We start from the raw sequence: 26,592 nt of genomic DNA, 5'->3' as shown, positions 1-26,592 counted from the left end.
GTTTCTCCATATTAGCATCTTGGACTTTTATAGACAACTAACCGTTCTCGAGGGGAATACATTTGTCACGAAAGAAGAAGCAAAGCTTCAATCTGTGTCAGATTTCTGCTGTCGTGGTTTTTGTCTGAGAGTTCTCTCCACATAACAAATCTGTTGAAGGTCTGCTGCAACACAATCAGTTTCGTTTTGGAAGATTGTCAGGAGATTGGCAATTTGAAGATTAAAGACTGAAGTCATAACAAAGGTCTGTTCCACTACTCTTCCTTTGAATTCTATCGCTTCTATGAGCCTTTGTATTGTGAAGAAATCTGAAGGCAATATGAAATGGTTCCAGTTGATTGCTGACGGGCGTTGCTATGGTGCTGGGGTGGATAGGAGTTTTATAGTCCCAAGGGACTGAGCTGAAGATCTTGGCACAGGCTCTCTGCGTCATATGGTGTGATACTGAACCATACAGAAACAAATACTAATTTATTTATTTCCTTTAACGTGGCAAAATGTTCCAAAGTATCTCACAGAAACTCTTGAAAAACAAAATTTGAAACTAAGGCAGAAGTGGAGATATTAGAACAGATGACCAAAAGTTTGGTCAAAGGTTCTATATTTTCAGGACTGTCTGAAAGCTAGAGAGAGGATGAGAAGTGGAGATTTGAGGAGAAAATTTAAGAACCCAGACCCTTGAAGGTTGTGATGCAATTAAAAAGGGAATACACAAGATTGCCAGAATCAGAGGAGTAGAGATCTCAGACAGTTACAAGGATGGAGGATGGGAAGAGTGAGGTCATGGAGGGATTTTCAGGCAACAATGAGAAATTTCAAACTAAGGCATTGCTGATCTTAGAGTCATTATATGTCAATAAGCATAAGGTGATGAATGAACAGGAACAGTGTGATTTTATGTCACATGCAGCTGAGCTTTGGATGCTGTCAGGTTTATGGAGTGTGAAAGATGGGAGGCTGGTTAGGAGTGTATTGGAATAGACAAGTCTGGGTGTAATTAAGGCACGCATGAAGATTTTACTAGCAGATGGACTGAAGAATTAGGTGATGCAAAGGTGATGGAGACGACTCGGGATCAGATGCTCATCTCCAGAACTCCAAGATTTTATTTTTATTAATTCAGGGGATATGTGTCACTGGCTAGGCCAGCATTTATTGCCCATCCCTGATTGCCCTTGAGAAGGTGAGCTGCCTTCTTAAACACTTGCCGTCCATGAAGTGTAAGTACACCCATGGTGCTGTTAGGGAGTGAGTTCCATGATTTTGACCCAGAGACAGTGAAGGAACAGTAATATAGTTCCAAGGCAGGATGGCAAGTGGCCTGGAGAGGAACCAGCTGGTGAGGTTCCCTTGTTGTGAATGGTGTGGCTCAGCCTCAGATAGTAAGCTGGGAGAAGGGTAGAGTTGGTGGCTAGGGAACCAGGTCTGTGGTGTGAAACAAATAAAATGGTTTCTGTCTTCCCAGTATTTATTTGGAACAAATTGTTGCTCTTCCAGGATTGAGTGTCAGACACCAACATGACAAATCAGACACTGGAGGGGTTGATGGATGTGGGGAGGGTGAGCTGGGTGTGATCAGTACATAGGGAACCTGATTTGAATGATGTCTTCAATTGCCTGGTAGCTTATTTTTAGGGTTTAGAATCCTACAGAAGTCCAAAATGTAGCCATCACATCACAACTTGCAATCTCATTTCAGTCTCATGGACAGTAAGCTGTCAGTCAACTCCACTTGCAGTCAGAATGGGATCTTTACCTGAATTTTCAAGTGTTCAAAGGTTATTATTGTGGCTGTGCACTGATTGTGTATCTGAACTTATTTCAGAAATTTCAGCAATCCCATCTCGTTGGAAATGTGGGCATTTGCTGCTGTGTAACTGCACAGACTGGATACTAAACGTTTCCATTTCCTTCCCTTTATGTTAAACTCACCAATCATTAACATTTAACATCGTTGTTTGGTAGTAGAGAACTTGAGCATTGCTTGAGAAAAGAGATATGTTGAAGCTTTTTGTCTTGCACTCATCTGGACACTTTGCAAGACTACTGACATAAGGGAGAAACAATTTATACTGTATGAAAAGAGAATACTGATTGGTGGACTCTGCTTGGCAGGGGCATTACCATGGAGGATGAACTAGTTGATGGTGACTGATAATTGTTTGAAATTTAAACTAGGCAGCTTGACCATGATTGATCAAGGCATTGCCTTGGGGAATGAATTAGCAAATGGCTGCCACTTATTTTCTTCAGCTAAAACTGGTGGAATGTGTTTTTTTTAATTCATTTAATTGCAAGCTGGGCCAGCATTTGTTGTTCATCCCTAACTTTCTTCAAACTGTAGGTATTTAAGAGTCAACCACATTGCTGTGAACCGGAGTCATGTAGGTTAGACCAGGTAAGGATGGCAGATTTCCCTCCCTAAAGGGCATGACACCAAATGGGGTTTATGACAATTGCCAATGGTTCATGATAATCTGTAGACTTTCATTATATTTAAATTTCACCATCTGATCTGATGTGATGAGATTTGAACCCAGGTCCCCAGAGCTTTACCCTGGGTCTCTGGATTACTAGTCCAGTGACAAAACCACTACACTACTGCCTTCCTTCGTGTATATCTTCTTTCTGTCTGCAAAGAACAGGGTCTTGAGTATTAATGTATTTAGTTTTTAGAAGATGCAAATACACCACACTCTGAGCTCAACTACCAATCTTAATTGTGCTAAACCTCAGCATGCTAAGAAATTACACTGACAACCAATTTAAGATTGTCAGTCATGCACAGAGTGTAGTACATCTGTATGTTTTGGAAGCTACATATAGCAATAGAAAAGGCCCTGATCTTTGCAGACAGAAAGAACAGGTACATACATTCTGCTTTTTTCAGCTAAACAAAATCAGTAATAACCATTTGCTGATCATTTACCAGGGCAATGCCTTGACCAATCGGGGTCAAGCTGCATGGTTTAAATTTCTAACTATGCTTGGCAGTTATCTGTTAGTAATGGTTAACTGGTGCATTCTCCATGGTAATCGCTCTACCAGTTAGAATCCTTTTACCAATCAATCAGCATTCTCTTCTCATATAGTATAAATTGTTGTTTTCCTGTCATATCAGAATTCCTGCAAAAGGTTCTGATGAAAGCAGGGTGAAAAGCTTCAACATGTCTCCTTTTCACGAATATTTACTATCCTGATATTATACTTGCACTCCTGTAGAGTATATTTCAATCACATATTTGGATTGCCCTGGAAAACAGCTAGTTATCACTTTATGTCACTTATTGTTTATTTCATAGATTTCAGTCCTTATTATAAGTATCTGGGAACACACTGAAAAATACCTAAAGCAAGGTGATTTAATTTGAGCAAAGAGTGTAATTTTAGTCTATCAATAAATACATATAGGAAACTTCATGTATCAATATTTCCTGCCACTGTGACAAGATAGATGTGCCTTTTCTAGCTAACTAACAAAGAACACATATACTTTCTAGTCAGATTCAGAAAACTTCTTCAGAGGCACAGAATCTTTTGCAGTGCAGAAAGAGGCCTTTTGTCCCATTCAGACTGTACTGGTTCTCTGTAGGAGCATTCTACCTAGTCCCTCTCCCCTGTCTTATCCCCATAACCTTGCACATTTTCTCTTTACAAATAGAAATCCAGTTCCTTTGAATATCTTGATCAAACCTGCCTCCACCACCCTCTCAGGGAGTTTGTTTCAGACTCCAGCCACCCTCTTGGATGAAAGCTAGTCACTATTTCCTCACTATTACTCCTTTGGCCAATTACTTTGAATCTGTGCCGTCTAGTTCTTGATGTTCTCTTGAGTGGGAATAGTTTCTCACTATTTACCCTATCCATACCCCTCAGAATCTGGAATGCAGATGCAACCCACTAGTTGAGCCACAGAACAATACAGAATGTCTTCATATTTATAAAACAATGTGAAAAATTAGTTCCTCTTGACGTCTGTGGCATTGTGTGGATGATAAGTTCAGAACAGCGTGTTGTTGGGAGATAATAGAGACTGCAGGGCAGGTCTGGGCTGATAGTACAGAACCAGCTTCAGCTTTTCAGTTTGCTCGGTGCTCTTCAGTAATCACGTTGAATATGTTATCAGCCAGCACGAGGTTCATCCTGCACTGGAGAGTTTTTAATCTTCCGGAAAGTGCTGATGTTTTCCATCCTCTTTTGTTTTCTGAGAAAGGGCAGTTGTATGCGAAAATGGTTGGCAGGGTTTCTTTGTTTCAGAGAAACAAGGCTTTAGATGATGATGCTCTTTCTCCCCCGCAAGGAATTCTGACTCATTGTTTGAGTTTGGTGATAAATGATACGTGTAGCGCTGGATACACAAAGCTGCACCATTTTATCATAATGGGGTCTATTTGCTGAGATCCTCTGAAGAACTGAATGATTTTCAAAGATAACTCTTCACCTTTACTTGATACAATTTAAAAACATTGAATTTTCCAAGAAATTTAAATGAACACGTAATGCAATAAGCAAACATAAATATTAATATTCCACTAAACTCTCTCGCTGCCTGACGCCAGGACGTTGATGCCAGCTGTTCTGTAACTATTAATTTGGCATGCACTTTGCAACTGCAGCAGACTGAGAATTCGTTTCAGTCTGCAGAATGGTAAGTGGAAAAAAAAGAGGCAAATGCTGCACTGCGTTGGTCAACATATAACCAGAATAATGTGAAAACAGCCTGAGAGCAAGATTGGTGCGGAGGGGCCAATATATAGAGTCACACCGGGAAGTGAAATGCTGAAATATTGAAACCATAGGAGCATATATTAGCAAGACATTAAGTCAATGCATGATCCAGCCTGAATAGATCTTGCACCATAAGAGGCTGCAATTATTTCTCATAATTTATGGGGCTGTGATTCCTTAGGTGTATTCTGGGTGTCTGCACAATTGAATATTCTAGAATGCATCTCCCATCAAGTTTCTTCTATTTCCTGTAAAAAATCAGAGATTCAAAACTCTTATTATTGGAACAAAAGCGGAATTTTAAGAGGAGGATTTATATGATGCTTTCCTTGGCGTCTCTGCTAGCTAAAAGGATTGTCTTCTAGCTCTTGAAAACAAATCCCCACTGAGTCTTGGGGAGCGGATTGCATTTTCTGGAAGCATGTTCGTGTCGGAAGAATTGCAAACAAGGAGCTGTACGTTTAAAAAAAACACTCAGTGCCCACAACCAGCCTGAAAAATGCGTTGAATTTATACACTCTGATACTAAACCAAACTGATTATATGAGAAAATAAGATTCCTTACTGACTTTTGCCACACTGTCAGGAAACTTAGTTACAATGCCTTAAGTAAAGATTAAAAATAAAGCATGCTTTGAATTATATGTAAAACAATTAGTGAAGACGAGGAGAATTGAATTACAGAATTATGATCTGGAATGCCTTGCCTGGAAGGGTATGGAAACAGATTTGATAACTTTCAAAAGGAAACTGGATAAATCCTTGAAGAAGAAAAAATGCAAGGTTAAGGAGCACGGGAGCGAAAATAATTGGAAAACTCCTTCAAAGAGCTGCCACTTTCTGCTAACTAACCTTCTGTGCTGTATAATTCTGTGTAGGCGGATGGGTATGATGACTGTCACTTTAAGACTAACCTGACCAAGTAAAGATCACATGGCCTAAACAACCAATCAACACCACGTTCAGGAAAACTCCACCTTTAGAGAGATTCCCCATATTCGGTGTTGTTTGGTTGTTACAACCAGAAGAAACCTAGTGAATAAAATTTGTTTATTCAACTTTAGAAGCCTCCAAGAGTACATCTTGATTTTCACAATGGGTTTTTGTGTGGGTGGTAGATTAAAACAGCTGAAACTGTTTAGATGTTAGGAAGCTGGAAGGAACTCCATCTTTAACCTGAATGTATTGTTCAGCAAAGCCCCATGAAACAGGCAGGTCTGATATTTAAATATGTTAAATGCTTATTAACTGCTGTTTTGGAATAGAAACAAAAAATACTGGAAAAACTCAGCAGATCTGACAGCATCTGCAGAGAGAGAAACAGAGTTAATGTTTTGAGTCAGTATGACTCTTTAGAGCTGAAGGAAGGTAGGAACATGATGGGTTTTATGCTGTTTCAGTGAAGCCCAGTGCAAACTGGAGAAACAGTAGCTCATCTTCCAGATAGACACTTTGCAACTTCAGGACTTAACGTTGAGTTCAACAGTGAAAACCGTTGAACCGTTGGCCTCCATTTTGTTTTCTTTCCATATCCTTTCCTTCACCCATCCCAAATGCTTGTCTGTATTTTGTTCTTGTGTTCTGCTGTCAGAAAGCACTGACTCATATTTCGCGATTAACACATTCTGCAATCTGACCTTTATGCCACTATTAACATCTGATATAGTCTTTAACATTATCATTGCCACTCTTGTATCCATGAAAACTTTGTCATTTCATCTCTTCCAACCTCCCTGACATTCTATTTTGCTGCGCCTGATCCACCCCAATCCTTTGTCAATGACATATAACCCATCACGTTTCTACCTCTCCAGCTCCGAAGAAGAGTCATACGGACTCAAAATGTTAATTACGTTTCTCTCTCCACAGATGCTTTTAAGTTTAAGTTTATTTATTAGTGTCACAAGTAGGCTTACATTGACACTGCAATGAAGTTACTGTGAAAATCTCCTATTTGCCACACTCCAGCATCTGTCTGGGTACACCAAGGGAGAATGTTAGCATGGCCAATACAACTAACCTACAGACCTTTGGCCAGTGGGAGAGAACTGGAGCACCCGGAGGGAACCCACACAGACATGGGGAGAATGTGCAAACTCCACAAAGACAGTGATCCAAGCCAGGAAGAGAACCCGGATCCCTGGCGCTGTGAGGCAGCATTGCTAACCACTATGCCACAGTACTGCCCAATGCTGCCAGACCTATTGAATTTTTCCAACATTTTCTCTTTTTATTTTGGAAATTCAGCATCTGTAGTACTTTGCCTATATTTTAACGGCTGTTTTGGAGTGGGCTTCCAACTTTAATTCTTTGCATACAGATGAACCTGGCTTCCTGGAACTTGCTAGGTTAAAGGTGAAAGGACACTGAATGTTGAGTGGGTTAAGCAATTTACAGAACGAGAAAGTTTTTAAATACTAAAATTTTATTTGCCCAAGTAAATGTCTTTTGTTCACTGGACTTGTTCTGAAGCCACTTTCACTGCTTTTGAGATGGCTTCCAAAACCATGAAGAGCATTTCCATCATCCTGGAGTTTTTGCCTTCTCCTCAATTACCTGCTCCTCAACTGAAAAGAGGGGATGAGGAACAAGCTCCAGCTCACAGAGGGGAATACCCAAAACACAAGGTTTTATAGGCAGTCAACTTGCTTCCTGGGCATGAATAAACAGCAGTGCCTCAGCAGGCTCAGACTTCCCCATCAGTTGGTAGCTAACAACTTCCTGGAAATAAACATTGTAACAAAAGGATCAAGTGGATGGCACAGTGGCACAGTGGTTAGCATTGCTGCCTCACAGCACCAGGGACTCAGATTCGATTCCCTACTTGTGTCACTGTCTGTGTGTAGTTTGCACATTCTCCCCATGTCTACGTGGGTTTCCTCTGGGTGCTGCAGTTTCCTCCCACAGTCCAAAGATGCACGGGTTAGGTTGATTGACTCATGTTGCATTGACCCTTAGTCTTAGGGGACTAGCTAGGATAAATATGTGGGGTTGTAGGGATAGGGCCTGGGTGGGGTTGTGATTGATGCAATGGGCTGAATGGCCTCCTGCACTGTAGGGTGCCTGACTGAGAAAAAGACCTAAGTCATGCGCCAGCCTGCTCCTCATGCACTGTAGATAGAGCCCATAATCACAACCAAACGGCAGAAACTACAGGCAGTGGACCAGTTCACTTATCTTGGCAGCTCCCTCTCCCAAGCAGTAACTATTGATACAGAAGTTAACTGCAGAATAGCAAAGGCAAGTTCTGCTTTCGGTAGACTGCGCTCCACCGTATGGGACCATTGAGAAATCAGCCCAGCAACAAAGCTGAAGGTCTACAGCGCTGTGGTATTCACTATCTTCCTGTATGCCTGTGAAACGTGGACTGTGTATCAAAGGCATGCAAGATTGCTCAATCATTTCCACATGACTTGTCTTCGCAGAATATTACGCATCAAATGGCAAGACAAAGTACCAGACACAAAAGTTCTCTCCAGAGCAAGTCTACCATCAGTCCACACACTGCTGATGAGAACACAGACTCAGTAGGCAGGTCATCTCATCCATGGAAAAGTGTGAGGTAATTCACTTTGGTAGGAATAACAGATGTGTAGAGTATAGGGCTAACGGTAGGACTCTGAATAGTGTGGATGAACAGAGGGATCTAGGTGTATGTGTACATAAATCCCTGAAAGTTGGGAATCAAGTAGATAGGGTTGTTAGGAAGGCATACGGTGTCTTGGCGTTTATTGGTAAGGGGATTGAATTTAGGAGCCGCAGCATCACGTTGCAACTGTACAAAACTCTGGTGCGGCCGCACTTGGAGTATTGTGTGCAGTTCTGGTCCCCGCATTATAGGAAGGATGTGGAGGCTTTGGAGAGGGTGCAGAGGAGGTTTACCAGGATGTTGCCTGGTATGGAGGGGAGGTCCTATGAGGAGAGACTGAGGGATTTGAGGTTGTTTTTGTTAGAAAGAAGGCGGCTAAGAGGGGACCTTATTGAAACATATAAGATGATTAGAGGTTTAGATAGGGTGGACAGTGATAGTCTTTTTCCTCGGATGGAGAAAGCTAGCATGAGGGGGCATAGCTTTAAATTAAGGGGAGGTAGTTATAGGACGGATGTCAGGGGTAGGTTCTTTACCCAGAGGGTGGTGAGGGATTGGAATGCCCTGCCTGCTGCAGTTGTAAATGTGCCTAGTTTGGGGGCGTTTAAGAGATCCGTGGATAGGTTTATGGATGGAAAGGGTTTGGTTTAGGTTAGAGGGTCATTGTTTTTTAACTGGTCGGTGCAACATCGTGGGCCGAAGGGCCTGTTCTGCGCTGTAATGTTCTATGTTCTATGTATGTCAGACAAGCGCGTACCCAAGCAGCTCCTTTTTGGGGAACAGTCTGCTGGAATATGCTCACATGGAGGGCAGAAGAAACATTATAAAGACACACAAGGCACCCCTGCAGTCGCTTGACATAGATATGTCCATCTGGGAAATGCCGGCACAAAACCACCTACCTGGCACTGCCTCATCCATAAGGGCTGTCAAGCTTACAAAGCAAGGTGTATTGCTGAAGCACAACTTAAGCGTGAGCTGTGCAAGCCCAGAGCCACCACTGCAACAACTACAGTGTCTACACAAGTCTGTCCAGTATGTGCCAGGACATTCCATGCCTGAATTGGCCTGATCAGTCATCTTCAGACACATCAAATCCAGCTCAAAATGACTAATGGTGTCAAGGTCCTCATCGACGATGATGGACAAACAACAGGATTCTATGGAAACACATTGCTAATGGCAGTTAAAGTCACAGCAACCTTCAATTTATTCACCTCTGGCTCCTTCTAGTGATGGACTGGTGATATTTGTAGAATCTCCAATTTGTTCTCTACAGTGGCTGATACCAGACATGCTTATCGTAACTGCTAAAGTCACTAAGAATAGGTGGGTGTTGGGACTTGTTGTGCTGGCTACATTCCCAGAGGTATAGTAAATCACAGGATGCACACATGTAGCAATGAGGATACTCGCAGACTACCCAGGAATATTTACCAACTGAAAGGATGTTTACTCCATCTGTGTTCAACTGGTCTGCAAGCACCAAAATATAATCATGCATGTTTGTGCAAGATATCCAGACAACTGCCATGAGGCTTCCATCTCGTGTTGGTCAAGCCTATCAAAGAGGCAGAATTAGTGGATCACTCCATTGAGAGCCACACAGATTCCCTTCTACAGATGTGGCTGATGGTTGGTAACACTTGGGAGTCAGTACTTGGGCTTCTCACACGAAAGATACAACTTAACCATGGCCGTGATTCTCCCATTGTGACCCACAACTTTTCTGTCGGGTTGCAGTGGGAGACGCGTGTCTCCGTCATTGAACAGGCATTTGTGCATGCGCCGGGAACGCATGCTCATCTCCCAGCGCCAGAGAATAGTCGCTGGCCAGAGCACGCTGGAAACCAGCGGGAAGGCAGGTAAGTCATTTAAATCTTTTTAAAATATGTTTTAAATATGTATGTTAGTTAATTATTGGGATCTTTAAGGTCACCCTTCAGTATGCACCAGGAAAAGTTTCCAGAATGAGAGCAGTCTGCTGCATTTTGTACAATGTTCCCCAGAGGACAGTAATGAGCACTCGGCAGCTTGGGAAGAGGATGACGAAGGTGCGGAGGTTAGGAGCATCTGGATTGGCATACTTAACTGTCAAGGATGAAGGGATCAGATTGATTTTGGCATTCTTCAGTTAATGTGAGGCACACCATTCTGACACCCTGAGAACCCCCCGCATATATCAACCCCACAAGCCGCAATTTATTCCTTCCGCAGAGACCTGTTGCTTCATTGTAAGTAACTCTCTTTGTACCATTCTTCAACAAGGCATAAAAGTTAGAGGTAAGCTGCTCGAATCCCTGTCCTAAAGCTTTGGAACTTTGTGTAGGGGGCAGGCTCAACCATTGCAACAGGAGGCAGAACGTGAGGTTCCAATTTGGGACGTGGCCAAGGAGTCAGGAATGGAAGCATATTGTCAGGTTCTCAGGAATATCTAGATCTTCATTTTGGCTGTTTGTTGGGGATTCTCTTTTGTCTCTGAGAAACTAGTTCTAGTTGCTAAAAATTGATCAGCATGAGTTTGAACAGTGTTGGAGACAGGTCCTGTCTGTGCTAATACAATTTCAAGTATCCAATTCTCATTGATGGTATAGTTCCTTGCCAGTACTTATCTTTCATTTAGCCCTGTCCTTGCATCACAAAACCTGACTTTGTTGTTTTCTCTCAATAATTTCTCTTGCCTTAGGTAGCTTCAGCAAAACAAACACTATGCATAACTGACATTTTTCATGAGTAATGCTGGAGAACTTTGCATTGTCAAATGTATTGTATTTCTGTATGTCCTTAGGCTTTGGCTTAGTCATTTAGACAATAAAACTTGCTCACAACTTACCTTCAATGAATGTTTCATTGTCTGAACAAGACTTTCAGCCAGCTGATTTGTAGCTAGATGATAAGGAGTGGTTGGATAGAACACAGATGTAGAATCCCTACAGTGCAGAAGGCCCTATTCCTGCAACCCCACATATTTACTCTGCTAATCCCCTGACACTAGGGTCAATTTATCTTGGCCAATCAACCTAACCCGCACATCTTTGGAGTATGGGAGAAAACCAGAGCACCCGGTGGAAACCCATGCAGACATGGGGCAAAAGTGCAAACTCTAGAATTCTGTTCTCCTTTGGATAATTTGTGCATTCTTGTGAAATGAACTGTAGCCCATTGTCACTAACAACTTGTTCAGGGTAACCGAATCTTGCAAAAATCTTACCCAGTCTTTCATTTGTGCTTTCTGAGGACGTAGTCTTCATAATGGCGACTTCAGGTCATTTTGAACGGGAAGCACACTATCACAAGCACACTCTAATACACTACCACAGTGAAAAATATTCATCCTTCAAATGGTCTAGCATGATCAATATGAACTCTTTGCCATGGTCCTTCTGGCTATTCCCATGGATGTAACGGCGCTAGTTATGGCAAGTTTTGAACTTTTGCACAAGCTGAACACATACTTTCTCCTCGATTTTGACATCAAGCTTTGTCCACTGAAAAGTAGCTTCTGGCCACCTCCTTCATCCTTATTATCCCACCATGACCTTCATGAAGTTGGTTTAGGGAACGTTAACAATGGTGGAATGAGAACCCTCATTCCCCAGAGGAGGCAACTAGCGTGTACAGATCGTTCAAGTCTTTGGGTAAAATGTGGCTTCAACTCTGGGTTTATTCCCATGGTCTTGTCCATGTCCAGAGCTTTTGCAGAGGATCATTTCTGTTATACTTCTTAACTTGTCCTGCAGTTACAGGAGTGTTATCGACTTCCTTGAAATAGAAAATATTGCCACTCAAACTATTCATTGCCTAATTGTTAGGTTGAGGTAATCTGGAGATCCATCACAGTTCTCATGAAGATTTGATTGATATTTTATATATGTGTGTGCAGACAACAGCACGTCTCTGCATCCAGCTCGCTGCTAAAGATGGAATACTGATGTGCAACCCCAAAATCATTGTCAGTGACCGATGATCCATTAGTAAAGTAAATTTCCTTCCATATAGATACTTGTAAAAGTGTTTGATTTTGAAAATGATTCCTAGAGCTTCCTCCTCTGTCTGTACAGAGTTCATTTCTACTTTGTTCAAGGATCTTGATGTAAATGCTCTTGGCTTCTCTTCAACATTCTGCATTATGTGAGAAACCACTGCTCCCGCCCCATAAGATGATGCGTCACAAGCCAGCTGCAAAGGCAACTTTGGATCAAAATGAGTCAGTACTTCTGACTTTAATAATGCCTCCTTAGTTTGTATTAAGGTCTTCTCACATTAGTTCACACATTTTTGTTTCCTGATTTGACACAATAAGTTGTGTAAAGGGTTGAGAATAGTGCCAGATTGGGTACAAACCTTCTATAATAGTTTAATAAGCCAAAAAACAATTAAAGTTGATATACTTTTTGAGATGGAGGTACCTCAATTATGGCTTTTGCTTTTGAAGATGATTTGCACAGATCCTTTCCATCTATACCATGACCCAGATATTCAATAGAAGATTTCACATTTATACATGAAGAATTCACATTTATCCTTCCATACTTGTAGCTTGTAATTTGCTAGTGTCAGGAGTTTACATCTAAATTTCAAAGGTGTTCTCCTTCATCCTTTCTAACTAAGGTAATCTAAGAGGCACTGGACTCCCTCTAGCCGGCTTAGAATTGATTCAGTGCATATTGGAACAATGCAGGTGTGGATGTAAGACCAAATGGAAGCCTTTTACATTAGAATAGCCCCCTATGTGTCATGATTATCAATGTTGTGAATTTGGATCCAGTTATCTGGAAAAAGGCTTGACTAAGGTTTAAACTTTATTACAAATAAATAATCAATTAAAGGCAGAGGGCACAGCTCTGCACACAATACTGGATTGACAGTGACTTTAAAACAGTCACATATGCATACCAAACCATCTTTCTTTATCATAGGTACTAATGGCGCAGTCCAATCACTTACATTAATGGATTCGAGGTCCCCCTGTCTTGATCGGAGACTCTAATTTTGTCTCAACCTTAGGCCTGATGGCATATGACATTGACCTATCCTTTAAGCATCTTGCTTGGCTTTCATTCTTAATCTTTAGCTTGACTGAGTTCCCTTTCATGCTTCCCAGTTTTCCATTAAATACAATGACATATTTCTTTAAAATCTTCAGCAGACCAGTTTCAGGTCTGACAGGAGATTCACCTCAGCCCAATTTAGTTTGGTTCTCTCCAATTAGGTTCTCTCTATTAGGGCTTAACAACATGGAGTGACAAGACTACAGTCTGTCTGTTTAGCTGCACATTTATGTCAATATGGCCCCTCAGTGGAACAATTTCCCCCATATGTGTTCTTAGTATTATATTTGAGGGTTTTAAAGTGATATGCCATAGTTTCTCTTGGTAAACAATTTCTGGTACCAATGAAACTGCTGCTTCGGTGTCCACCTCCATTTTCACCAGTTGTCTGTCCAGTAAAGGAGTGACCCAGCAACAGTTTGTTATATCCACAATGACCAGTATGTTCAATAATGGTTCATCATCTGAACTTACTGTGGTTCTGATCCATTTTTGTACCTTGTGGATCCTTTTTCCTCAATCTGGATTTCCATTTGATACACATGATTCCTGTTTGGAACTTCTTATTTCTTTATCTCATATGCCTATTTGACGTGCTGCTTTTTACTACAGTTCCTGCATTTTACATCTCTGCACCAGCAGTTTGTTGCTATGTGCCCAGTTTTCGCACATCGGTGGCAATTTTGAACTTTTGTGTTTAGATCTCAGCTAATACCTTATGGATTTTAGTGCCTGAGATTAATTGTTGGGCTTCCTTAGCTGTTAATTTCATAGAGAACACAATTTCTAAAGCTTTCTCTAGGTCTAAGTTGCTTTCTGTCGGCAGCCTTTTATGGATAGCTTCGCTTCTTAACCCACACACCTGTCTGTGTCTAATGGCGTCATTCAAGACATCTCTAAATTTGCAGTATTCAGCTTGTTTCTTTAAAATATGAACTGTGTGATAGTTTCACTTTCTTGTTGGCTGCATTTATGGAACCTGAACCTCTAGGTGATGACCAAAGGTTTAGGTGAGAAGTTGCCCTGCCATAACGCCACAATCTGATCATAGGTTTTCGAGCACAGTTTTTCTGGGTGCAGCAGACTTCACAGGAGTTTGAATGCCCCACATGATGCTGAGGAAAGATGAGACTACTATGTCTGCTGCGATTTTAGACAAAGTTAGAATCTTTCAGTGTATGAGCTTCACCGCTCAGTATTCTCATTGTAAGGTCTCATAGCCCCAAAAGCTCCCGCCACTTTTACGATGGAAAGGGCTTGATTAAGCACCATGTGCCACAAAGTTTTCAACACAACCTCCATTTCTTTTTCAAACAAAGTAGCCGTAAGCTCAGCCTACTTCCTTCAGAGTTTTGAAATATCACTGGCTCTAAGTTATTGTTGCAGGGTATTTTTTTTATTCTCGATACTTCCTGTACTCTTCCAGGACAGAACATGTGGTGAGCTTCTTTTCACTGTTGTTTTCTCTGAAACCTTTGTTTAAATTTTGCTTCATTCAATTGGCACCCCGCCATTGGGAGCTTAGGTGCAGTGATGTTTTTATCTCCTTGATCCATTTTGGAGCTCTGCAGCAGAGGTTGACAATTTTTTATATTCTTTTCATTTCTCCAGGGAGTACTGCCAGTGTGGTTCTCACCTCCTCATCACCATTTCTCTGCTGTGGTATTTTTAAAAGATAGGCTTGCAGACTATAAGATACAAGCAAACAAGAACTTTATTAGTGAGATGCTGACTCTACAAGCTGTTGGGATAGACTGCCCATTTGCGCATGCAAATGGCTGATGATGTCGTCAATTTAACATGTGATAGGACTCTTAAAGTCACCTTGTTCCAACTAGGAACACACAACAGTTCTCCATTCAGATGACCTCTCTTTCCAAAGGCCTGAGACATCATGGCGCTTATGTTATGGATGGACTCCTCTAATCCTTTTCAAATTGTGAGCCTTGTGTCTGAAACTGCTGACTGATCCTGACATATTTCCTGCTGCTCTTTCAGTACAATCCACTTTGTTGATGACCTCTGAGGACCTGTGAGCAATGCCACAAGAAGCCATAAGACCATAAGACATAGGAGCAGAATTAGGCCACTCAGTCCATCGAATCTGCTCCACCATTCAATCATGGCTGATATTTTTCTCATCCACATTCTCCTGCCTTTTCTCCCGTAACCCCGATCCACTTATTAATCAAGAACCTATCTATCTCCATCTTAAAGACACTCAATGGCCTCCACAGTCTTTTGCGGCAAAGATTTCCACGGATTCACCACTCTCTGGCTGAAGAAATTCCTCCTCAATTCTGTTTTTAAAGGATCAACCCTTTAGCCTGAGGTTGTGCCTTCTAGTTCTAGTTTTTCCGACAAATGGAACCATCCTCTCCACATCCACTCTATCCAGGCCTCGCAGTATCCTGTAAGTTTCAATAACATCTCCCCTCATCCTTCTAAACTCCAGCAAGTACAGACCCAGAATCCTCAACTGTTCCTCATACTACAAGCTCTTCATTCCAGGGATTATTCTTGTGAATCTTGTCTGGACCCTTTTCAAAGCCAGTACATCCTTCCTGGATATGGGGCCCAAAACCACTCACAATACTCCAAATGGGGTCTGATCAGAGCGTTATACAGTGTTGGAAGTATATCCCTGTTCTTGTGTTCTAGCTCACTCAACATGAATGCTAACATTGCATTTGCCTTTCTAACTGCCGACTGAATCTGCACATTAACCTTAAGAGAATCTTGAACAATGACTCCCAAGTCCCTTTGTGTTTCTGATTTCCTAAGCATTTTCCTGTTTAGAAAATAGTTTATGCCTCCATTCCTCCTTCCAAAGTGCATAACCACACACTTTTCCGCATTGTATTCCCTCTGCCACTTCTTTGCTCGCTCTCCTAGTCTGTCCAAGTCCATCTGCAGCCCCCCCGCTTCTTCAATACTACCTGTCCCCCTACATATCTTTGTATCATCTGCAAACTTAGCAACAGTGCCTTCAGTTCCTTCCTCCAAATCGTTAATGTAGATTGTGAAAAGTCCGAGCCCTGAGGCACACCACTAGTCACCGGCTGCTATCCTGAAAAAGACCTCTTTATCCCCACTCACTGCCTTCTGCCAGTCAGCCAGTCCTCTATCCATGTCAGGATCTTACTGTGAACACTATGGGCTCTTAATTTAGTTAACAGTCTCCTATGCAGCACCTTGTCAAAGATCTTCTGAAAATCTAGATAAATCACATCCACTGGTTCTATTTTTCCATCTTACTTTCCAGATCCCCCTCTGCAAATCCGCCCATTTCCTCACCCCAACCTTCCCTTCTGATTCCCTGCTTTAGACACCCAAGAACTGCCATCCACCCAGCCACAGCGTAGCACTGAATGAACAGTTCTGATGAAGCCCAATGACCTCTCTCAGGTGGACAACTTCACAAGTGTTTCACAAAACACTTCCCACCCACCATTCCACCAGCCTGTCTCCTGCTCAAAACACCACAATGCATCATTGACAGCAGTATGAGTCACTGGCACTCAGGACTCTTACACAACATCTAGACAGTCGATCTCACCCCTCATATTATTACCAATGCTGCAAGCCTCATAACCACTATCAACTTTCTCACACACCTCAAGTGACTCTGCAATGATGAGAACTGACATTCTGCCCCCTCTCTTGCAGGACATGGAGGTACACAATAGAAGTAAGGAAAACATAATCAATGGGCATTAAGGACGTCTATATCTCCTGAGTGCTATGGATGACACAGTTGTTCTTATCATGGGGTTGGTATGAAAGAAATTGTGACATCTGCCATCCATGAAAACTTTGAGGATTAAGGCATGTTGCTACCTTAAGCCCCTTCTCAATGCTCAACACACCCTTGCTATCTGATGCCATCATGATCAAACTATTAATGGTGTATGTGCCACCATCTTACTTTCCACATCCCCCTCTGCAAATCCCCCTATTTGCTCATCCCAACCTTCCCTTCTGATTCCCTGCTTTCAGACACTCAAGAACTGCCACCCACCCAGCCACACCAGACCAAGGAGACAGGAAGCCACAGCATAGCACTGATGAACAGACACAACCATGTGACCTGACACTTTGAGTTCAGTAGTTTTCATACATATCATATACCTTAGAGGCAGGTATTGAGTGGGATCAGCATGTGGTGAGTCACTTGGACACAACTGTGCTGCTGCCAAGCCAGGGTAAAGGATTGATCATTTGTTAGCTCACTGGAGGACAAAGTTGCACGTGCATATTGCCACAGTGGTCTCTGATGAGGGCCTCGACGGGCAGAATAAAACAGAGTGCTGATAGGCAGGCATTCAGATGCTGGGTGCATTGGCTGATCTGCCAGACAACCTCCTGTTACTGTCAAAGAGCTGCAGAATTCCAGCTTCCAGTTGGCAGAGGTCATTAGTTGTCTTCTCTTCAGTCCCTGCTCCATCTCCCAACCACGCTACAGAGCCAAAGGCCTTGCCACTGATCCCCCAATGCCTGTTGCAGCTTTTCAATGGCCAGGTCACCAAAACCTCCCTGTCCAATCCAGCACTCTTCCCAAAAACATTCCACAAGACTTCCAAACACTTTGTGATAGAAATGTTCTTAAAAATCATCTTGCTAGCAATTTAGACGTATGACCCTGAAATTACGTGGGTATAGCACCCACATAACCTTACCGCTTGTTGTTTGTCGAGTGACCTAAGAGTAATTTGGACTAACGTTAACCAAATTTGGATTGTGTCATCAGAATACTTTTGATTCAAGATTTTCTGGTGCACTCTGGAGCTGCCCCCATGTAACTTTTCTCTGTAGTGAATGCTGCACAAGACATCCCCAGTTTTTGGACATTCCATGCAACTCACCTCTGTGACTAAACATTTCGATTACATATTTTCAAGATCTCCTTCCTGATTCTGCCTCTGTTGAATATCCCAGAACATGTTTTTTTTGTAGATTAAAGACAGTACACAATTTGTTATTTTGTTTATGGAATAAAAGTTGGAAAGTGTGAAAAATTTATCCAAGAACTATTTTTAGTAAAGCTTGAATATCACATTGTAGTATCAGAATTCCATTGTTACCACAGACATTGTATTCCTTCCAGTATTTTCTTTTCTGTCTCCCCCTTTCTTAGCTTTGTTGCATTTTCCCCATGCCGAACAGGCTGAATCCCTTCACTGGAATTTATCCTTCTATCCATCAGTCATTGCATTGCCTATCCATAACCTCCATTCTCTGGAAAAATTAAATTGCTTATTTGGGAGTTCAGCTTGGACCTCAGGGGAGAATTTGAGTGACATGTCTGTCTTTCCTGAAGGAAATGCTTCAAGACTTTTAAACCTTCTGTTGCACCCATCTTCATTCCAGTTTGTTTCCAGCTCTGAATTAAAGGGAGCGGGTGGAGCCCAGTTTCAAAGAAGCTTGCAGATTCTAACCCAAATCTTCACTAATGGACAGTGCTGATGAAAAACAATCCAGACTTGAAACGTTGGCTCTGTTCTCTCTCCACTGATGCTCTCAGACCTGCTGAGATTTTCCAGCATTTTCTGTTTTTGTTTGATTCCAGCATCCACAGTACTTTTATCTTCACTGACTGTTTGAATTTGATAGGGTTAGTTTTCTAGACAATTCCATTTTCAGCCCTGTCCCTCGTCTGTGGTTCTAGAATTCACACAAACGTGCTGTCAACATAAACAAGTAACATTAAGAGATTGTAGAGACAGAGCAGGAGGAGAAGTCATTGGGGCAACACAATCTGTTTGTAGTTCTTGGATAGCTCTGCTCCAGTATACTTGTGCTTTATGGAGTATAGGTTCAGCTACTGCAACCATAGATTTGAAAGGTTAGAGCGAGTTAAATAGGTTCTGTCACTATCTTCCAGCTATATCTGCCAATTTTCATCTTTGGAAGAACAGTTATGGATAGATTCTACAAAGGTGAATTTGTTAATCCTATGGCATTATGTACATTTGCTTGCACAGTAATTAATTTCAGTGTTTCATATTCAACTCATTTCCTAAAATATTTCATCCTGTTTTGACAAAAGATTAACTCAGCTTAGTTATTATAAATCAAATATTCCAATGTACTGAGGCTGATATGACGCAAACCACAGCCTTGTGTGATCATAAAAGATGAGTACTTCACTGTAGTTCAATGGCTAAAGTGGGATGATCTGCCTATCACATTTGACAGTGCCAGCTAAAAAGTACTGTTGGTGATATCAGTGGAAAAATACATAACATGTTTGGCACTCCTTTATTTTAGTGGATGTGTCAACCCATTGAAAATAGATAACTATGTCGAAATAGTGGTCAGTAGCTGTTTGGGCTTTCAACAACTTCTGATAGAGAATGAAACTTCTCAAATTGAGGACTCCTTTTCACTTCTGAAATGATTTGAATTCCTTTTACAAGCAATTTACATTTTTATTTCATGGTTGAGAATATTTTTGCACCATCATAAGAAAACTCTCGACACATTTGTTGGAGAACCCTGAATGGTTTATTTTACCTTCAGTATATTCTACTGCAAGATATTAAAATGACCTTTAATGTATTCCAGTCTCCTTGGCAATCTCCTTTTCCATATGTATTACTCCTGCTGAATATTTTGCTTTTCAAGCAGCAAGTTGTATCGAGTGCAGGCTGCCTATTCCAAACATTGCAAGAAATAGTTACAAACATTAAGAGTTCAGTTGATTGAAAATAATAAATATGAGGCTCTGAATAATGCTGAGGGACAGATAAGCTTTTAGATAGTTTTTATATACGGAAGCTGGGAAAATGTCTTTCAATTATTAGTTTGATCATTTGTGTCAGTGCGCAGCCATTTATGAAACTATCTGATGGTGCAGGTGCCTTGTGCTGGCTCTCAGTATTGCATTTATGTATTTTCTAATATATAAATTCTAATTCTAATCATCAGCAGAGGTGGCAGTGAGACTTCACTGAGGTGCATTATGGGAGAAGTTGATGTAGTCACATTCATTGAAAAGTGGGAAGCAGAAGAACTGGTGTCAAGGAGTGGTTAAACCTAAAACTCTATATTAGTGTTTCCCTCTCTCCAATGACTAAAAAACAAAGGCACAGACATTACAGCTCAAAAAGTGACATGAGACCAATGGATACTGCTGGTTGGTGAGTAAGTCCTAGTGGGTTTTCCAAACCATATTAAATTGAAACTCATTGTTCAGGTAAGAGTAGAGAATTATTTGCTTTATTTCTTTCTAAAAAGATCTTAAAAAGTTTTCAAATTTCAAAGGTTTAGTCACAGCAGGAGAGCACAAAGTTATGATTTGCTCTCCTTGCTCCATGTAGGAGGCTGAGGTCAGCATGTGTGCAGGAGGTGTGTCTAGCCGAAGCTCGGGCTTTGGAGCTAAACTGGCAGCTGGGGATGCTGTGGAGTCATCCACGCACCTTACAGCATTGTGGATTGTGTATTTAGAGAGGTGGTCACACCGCAGCTGAAGGAAATTGAGGGAGGAAGAGAATAGATGACCACCAGGTTGTCTAAGCGATGTAGGCAGGTAGCTCAGGATTCCCCTGCCATCTCACTCACAAATTGGTATTTCACTCTGGAGGCTGATGAGGGCGGTGGTTCCTCCAGGCAAGTGCAGACAGAGCCAAGGTTCTGGCACCACAACAGTCTGTCTGAATGGAGGGGGGAGGGGTGGGGGGGTAGTTCAAAGTGAGGCAGGGCAACAGTAAAAGGGGATTCTATAGTCACAGCGACAGGCAGGCACTACGGTGGCCGTCAACGTGACTCCAGGATGGTATGTTACCTCCCTGGAGCTAGGGTCCGGATGTCCTTGAACGGCTTCAGGGCATTCTGAAGGGGGAGGGTGAAAAGGCAGAGGTCATGGTACACATTGGTACCAATGACTTAGATAGAAAGAAAGAAAGATGAGGTCTAGCATCAAGAATTCAGGGAATTAGGCAGTGGATTAAAAAGCAAAACCCCTCGGGTTGTAATCTGGGTATTATTCCCCAGTACTACATGTAGTGAGCGCAGAAATAGGAGGACAGTGCAGATGAATGCTTAAGAGTTGGTGCAGGAGGGAAAGTGTCAGATTCCTGGATCACTGGGACTATTTCTGGGGAAGGTGGAACCCGTAGAAATGGGATGGTCTATATCTGAACCAGAACAAGACTAACGTCATTGAGGGACATTTTGCTAGTGTTGTTGGGAGGAGGTTAAGTAATTTGGTAAGGGGAAAGGACACATTATGTTAGCAGAATAAGGGCATGGAATCATATAGCAAAACAAACAAATCAGAGGCAGTGCAGCTGTATTAAGTTTCAAGGGAGTAAGGTCAAGCTGGATGACTTCTATTTTAACACCAGGAGTATTGCAAGTAAAATGGATGAGCTGAGGGCAATGATTGACATGTGGAAGTTTGACATTGTAGCCATCACAGAGACATGGTTGAAGGAAGGACACGATTGGCAACTCAACATTCTGGGATAAAGAATCTTCAGGCAAAATGGGGAAGAGGTAAAAGAGGAGTAGGCATTGCATTATTAGTTAAAAAATCATTTACAGCAGTTAGGAGAGATGATATATTGGAGGGGGCATCAAATGAAACTTTGTGTGTAGAGCTTAGGAATAAAAAAGTGGCTGCCACATTGTTAGGTGTTTATTGTAGACCCCCAGTCAAATATATGCACAGTATGTGGAGGTGTGTAAAAACAATAACAATACGGTTATTATCTTAGATGATTTCAACTTTCCCAACATTAACTGGGATATACATAGTGGTAAGGGCTTGGATGGACTGGGTTTCTTGAAATGTAAACAGAAGAACTTTTTAAATCAATGTGTGGAGGGTCCAACAAGGGAAGAAGTTGCTTGGGACCTGATTCTGGAGAATGAAGCCATCCAGGTGGTTGAGGTGGTGGTGGGGCAGCATTTTAGTGATAGCGATCACAACATGGTACAACCTAAGTTTAGTCTGTTATGGACAAGGAAATAGACAAACTGCAAAAAAAAAAGTTTTAGATTGGGGAGAGCAGATTTTTGTAAAAGTAGAAAGGATTTGGCCAAGGTAGACTGAGAAAAGCTACTAATGGGAAAATATACAGAAGAGCAGTGAGGGGCATTCAAAAAGGAAATGGGGAGGGTGCAAACCCAACTTGTTCCCTTTAAGGTGATAGGTAGGAATAACAAGCCTAGAGAATCATGGATGACCAGAGATATTCAAGATACAATGAGAAGGAAAAGAAAGGCTTTTAAAAAGTACAAGGGGAGCAAATCAGTGGAGCGATAAAGAATGGAATTTTCAAGGAGGGCCTTTCTTGCAAGGGATGGCAATAGTCACTGATGAGAGAGAGCCAATCAGTTATTTTAACAGCTAACATGCGAGCCAGGATGGGAAGAAAGTTAAGATTTTTTGTGAATGTGCTGAACTTGGAGAGAGCACAGAGGAAATGGGAGAATGAGTGATTGAGGTTGAATATTAGGGCTATGGTGGCCTGTTCAGCCATTTTCTATTTCTTTCATGAGATGTGGACATTTTTGGCGAGCCAGTATTTTACTGCCCAAACCTAATCACCCTTGAACTGAGTGGCTTGCTGGCCATTTCAGTGAGCAAGCAAGAGTCAACCATATTGTGAATACTATGTGGCACTGTGCACCAATACACTAAAAATTAGAGATTGAATGTCTCTAGTGGGTTATATTACAGAGCTATCCAGCTGACTATTGTGCACTGATCGTAAACAAGTTGAATTTGATTTCCAGTGTTTTACTCCATTCAAAGAGAATGGTTAGTATTTCTGTTGTTGGCACATTGTACCTATTTATAGAGATCAATTCTTAAAAACATATGAATGTAAGAACTTGGAGCAGGAGTAGGCTATCTGGCCCCTCGAGCCTGCCCTGCCATTCAGTAAGATCATGGCTGATCTTTTCGTGGACTCAACTCCACTGACTTGCCCACTCATCATAACCCTTCATTCCTTTACTGTTCAAAAATCTATTATCTTTGCCTTTAAAACATTCAACAAGGTAGACTCAACTGCTTCACTGGGCAGGGAAATCCACAGTTTCACAACCCTTGGGATGAAGAAGTTCCTCCTCAACTCAGTCCTAAATCTGCTCCCCCTTATTTTGAAGCCATGCCCCCTAGTTTTAATTTAATCTGCCAGTGGAAATAACCTCCTTGCTTTTATCTTATCTTTTCCCTCCATAACTTTATATGTTTCTATAAGATCTCTCCTCATTCTTCTAAATTACAATAAGCATAGTCCCAGTCTACTCAGTCTCTCCTCATAAGCCAATCCTCTCAACTCCAGAATCAACCGAGTGAATCTCCTCTGCACTCCCTCCAGTGCCAGTATATCCTTTCTCAAGTAAGGAGACCAAAGCTGTACATAGTACTCTAGTTGTAGCCTCACCAGCACCTTATACAACTGCAACATAACCTCTCTGTTTTTAAACTCCATCCCCCTAGCAATGAAGGACATGATTTTATTTGCCTTTTTAATTACCTGCTGCACCTGCAAACCAACGTTTTGTGATTCATGCACAAAGACACCCTCTGCATAGCAGCATGCTGCAATTTTTTTAACCATTTAAATAATAGACAATTTTGCTGTTATTGTTATTAAATGGATGACCTCACCTTCGCCAACATTGTACTCCATCTACCAAACCCTTGCCCACTCATTTAAATTATTGATGTCCCTTTGCAGACCTTCAGCCTCCTCTGCACACTTTGCTCTACCACTCAACTTAGTGTCATCTGCAAACTTTGAGACACTACACTTGGTCCCCAATTCCAAATCATCTATGTATAATTGTAAAAAATTGTGATCCCAACACTGATCCCTGAGGCACTGATCACTAACCTGAAAAACACCCATTTATCCCACTTTTTGCTTTCTGTTAGTTAACCAATCCTCTATCCATGCTAATACATTACTGTAATATACCATTATCTTATGCAGCAGCCTTTTGTGTGGCACCTTGTCAAATGCTTTCTAGAAATCCAGATACACCACATCCAGCAGCTCCCCCTTGTCCACCATGCTCGTAATGCCCTCAAAGAATTCCACTAAATTAGTTAAACATGACTTGCCTTTTATGAACCTACGCTGTGTCTTTCCAATGGGACAATTTGTATCCAGATGCCTTGCTATTTCTTCCTTGATGATAGATTCAAGCATTTTCCCCACTACAGAGGTTAAGCTAACTGGCCTATAGTCTACCTCCTTTGTTAAACAGTGGTGTCACATTTGCTGATTTCCAATCTGCTGAAACCATCCACAGTCTTGCGAATTTTGGTAAATTGCCACAAGTGTATTTGCTATTTCCCTCGTCATCTCTTTTAGTACCCTGGGATGCTTTCCATCAGGACCAGGAGACTTGTCTACTTTTAGTCCTATTAGTTTACTAAACTCTGTTTCTTTACTGATAATGCTTGTTTCTACTCTTGCATGGATAATGCTTTCAACATGCTTCACAGTGTCATGATGTGAGTGACTATGCATCTGATTGATTATTTTGAAGGAAACATTATTTTATCGTTGATTTGAAATAAAATAAATCATGTGATAATACAGGTGCATCTAATCAAGATAGGAAAGAATAGAACACGGATACTAGGCTGGATTTCTGGCTCTTCCCAATGGCCAGAATCTTCCAGTCCAGCTAAAGACCATGGCAATGGGATGGGTGAGTCATGCAAAATGCCATAGACATCAACGGAATAGGAAGACCCCACAAGTGGCTGATGATGAGTCGCCTCCACCGCCAGAAAACACACTGCAATGGAGGCAGGAAAATCCCTCCACTGTAATGTGATATAAAACTGAAAGCACTGTAAATGTAGAATTTAACTTTAACTTTGGAAATGTAATGAATTCCAGAGAGTGGTCCACCTGGCACATTTTCCAATGCATTTGCTCTTTTCAGATTCTGACAGATCTGCTCTTTGCCTTTGCTTTTAGTTTTCAATCTTTATTCAAATTGCTGCAGAATCATTATCTCTGGTAAGTAATGTAAAGTATGTTGTCTCATACCTTTGGCAAACTGCAACCCCTTTTTCTCAGTAATCTACCAGAAGATGGAAATCTTTGGCCTTCATGGGGAATTAGCTTTACACTGCACTGCTCAGAGCAGTTTAATAGGAATAATACATCGACATACTGACAACTAACAGGGTAGAAGCTGCAAATTGGTTTCAAGAGCACAGTGAAGCTTGATTTAAAATTTTATATTTTAAGTTATACAGGTGCTCTAACTTACCATTTTTGAATTTATGATGTATACATTATAGAGTTTTACTGCAATTGAAATAATCTCAGTGGCACATTAAATCATGACCTTTGTGATGGATGGGCATATGTTGGGAAACTCAACATGGTGAGACATGGGTTAGAGTTGGGAAGTACTGCATTTCTCAGCTCAGATGTACCGCCATGAGGAGATGCCGTGCAGGGTCCCAATACAACCCTTTCCCCTCAAAATATCTCCCAGGTCCCAAAATGGCAGGAGAGAAGGCAGGAATAGGTGGAACGATGCCTCACAGAATCCTGTTCATCTGAACCTCTACCTCTATAAGAAATTCAGTTCGTAAAGAATAAGATAAAGTAAAACTGCAAAGAGAGGGAGTGATCCCATCAGAAACACAATAGCATGATAAACCAGTGGCAACAGGGACAACAAAACTGGGACTCATGCTTATTTCGTACTTCCTGGTATCTATTGTCTTGTATATAAATGATCTAAACACCCTTCATTATTTCCAGCTTGTCCCTTATTATGTGTGTAAAGTATCTGAATCTTTCAAACTTGGATATTCATTATTTTATATATAAACTATTTGAAGCCATTGCTTCATATCCAGTTTGTAAATCACACCCAGATATCCCAGATTCAAATTGGGTGAAGAGGAGGGTTGCAGTAACTGGCCTGAATTCTCTGAGCTCAGGAGGGGAATAAGAAATCCACCAAAGACTCTTGTGATTGCTATCCAGGAATTGCTTGTCTTGTTTCATAATACAGTTAGTACAGTATATATCTCTTGTATCCCCCAATTTTTTTCATGCCTCTCTTGAAGATGCTGACCCTACAGTTATATGGCTGCCAGGAACCCCCCTGTACCTCATCCCAGTGGCCATTCTGCAGGAGTAAGTGGACAGCAGCAGGCTATTCCGTGTGTCAAACATGTCATCACTGTCAAGATGTGGAGATGCCGGCATTGGACTGGGGTAAACA

This window comes from Carcharhinus amblyrhynchos, chromosome 3 (genome assembly GCF_965287045.1).
Source record: "Carcharhinus amblyrhynchos chromosome 3, sCarAmb.v2.hapA, whole genome shotgun sequence".
In the NCBI taxonomy this organism is placed as follows: Eukaryota; Metazoa; Chordata; class Chondrichthyes; order Carcharhiniformes; family Carcharhinidae; genus Carcharhinus; species Carcharhinus amblyrhynchos.
Note: the sequence above shows the minus strand (reverse complement) of the source record.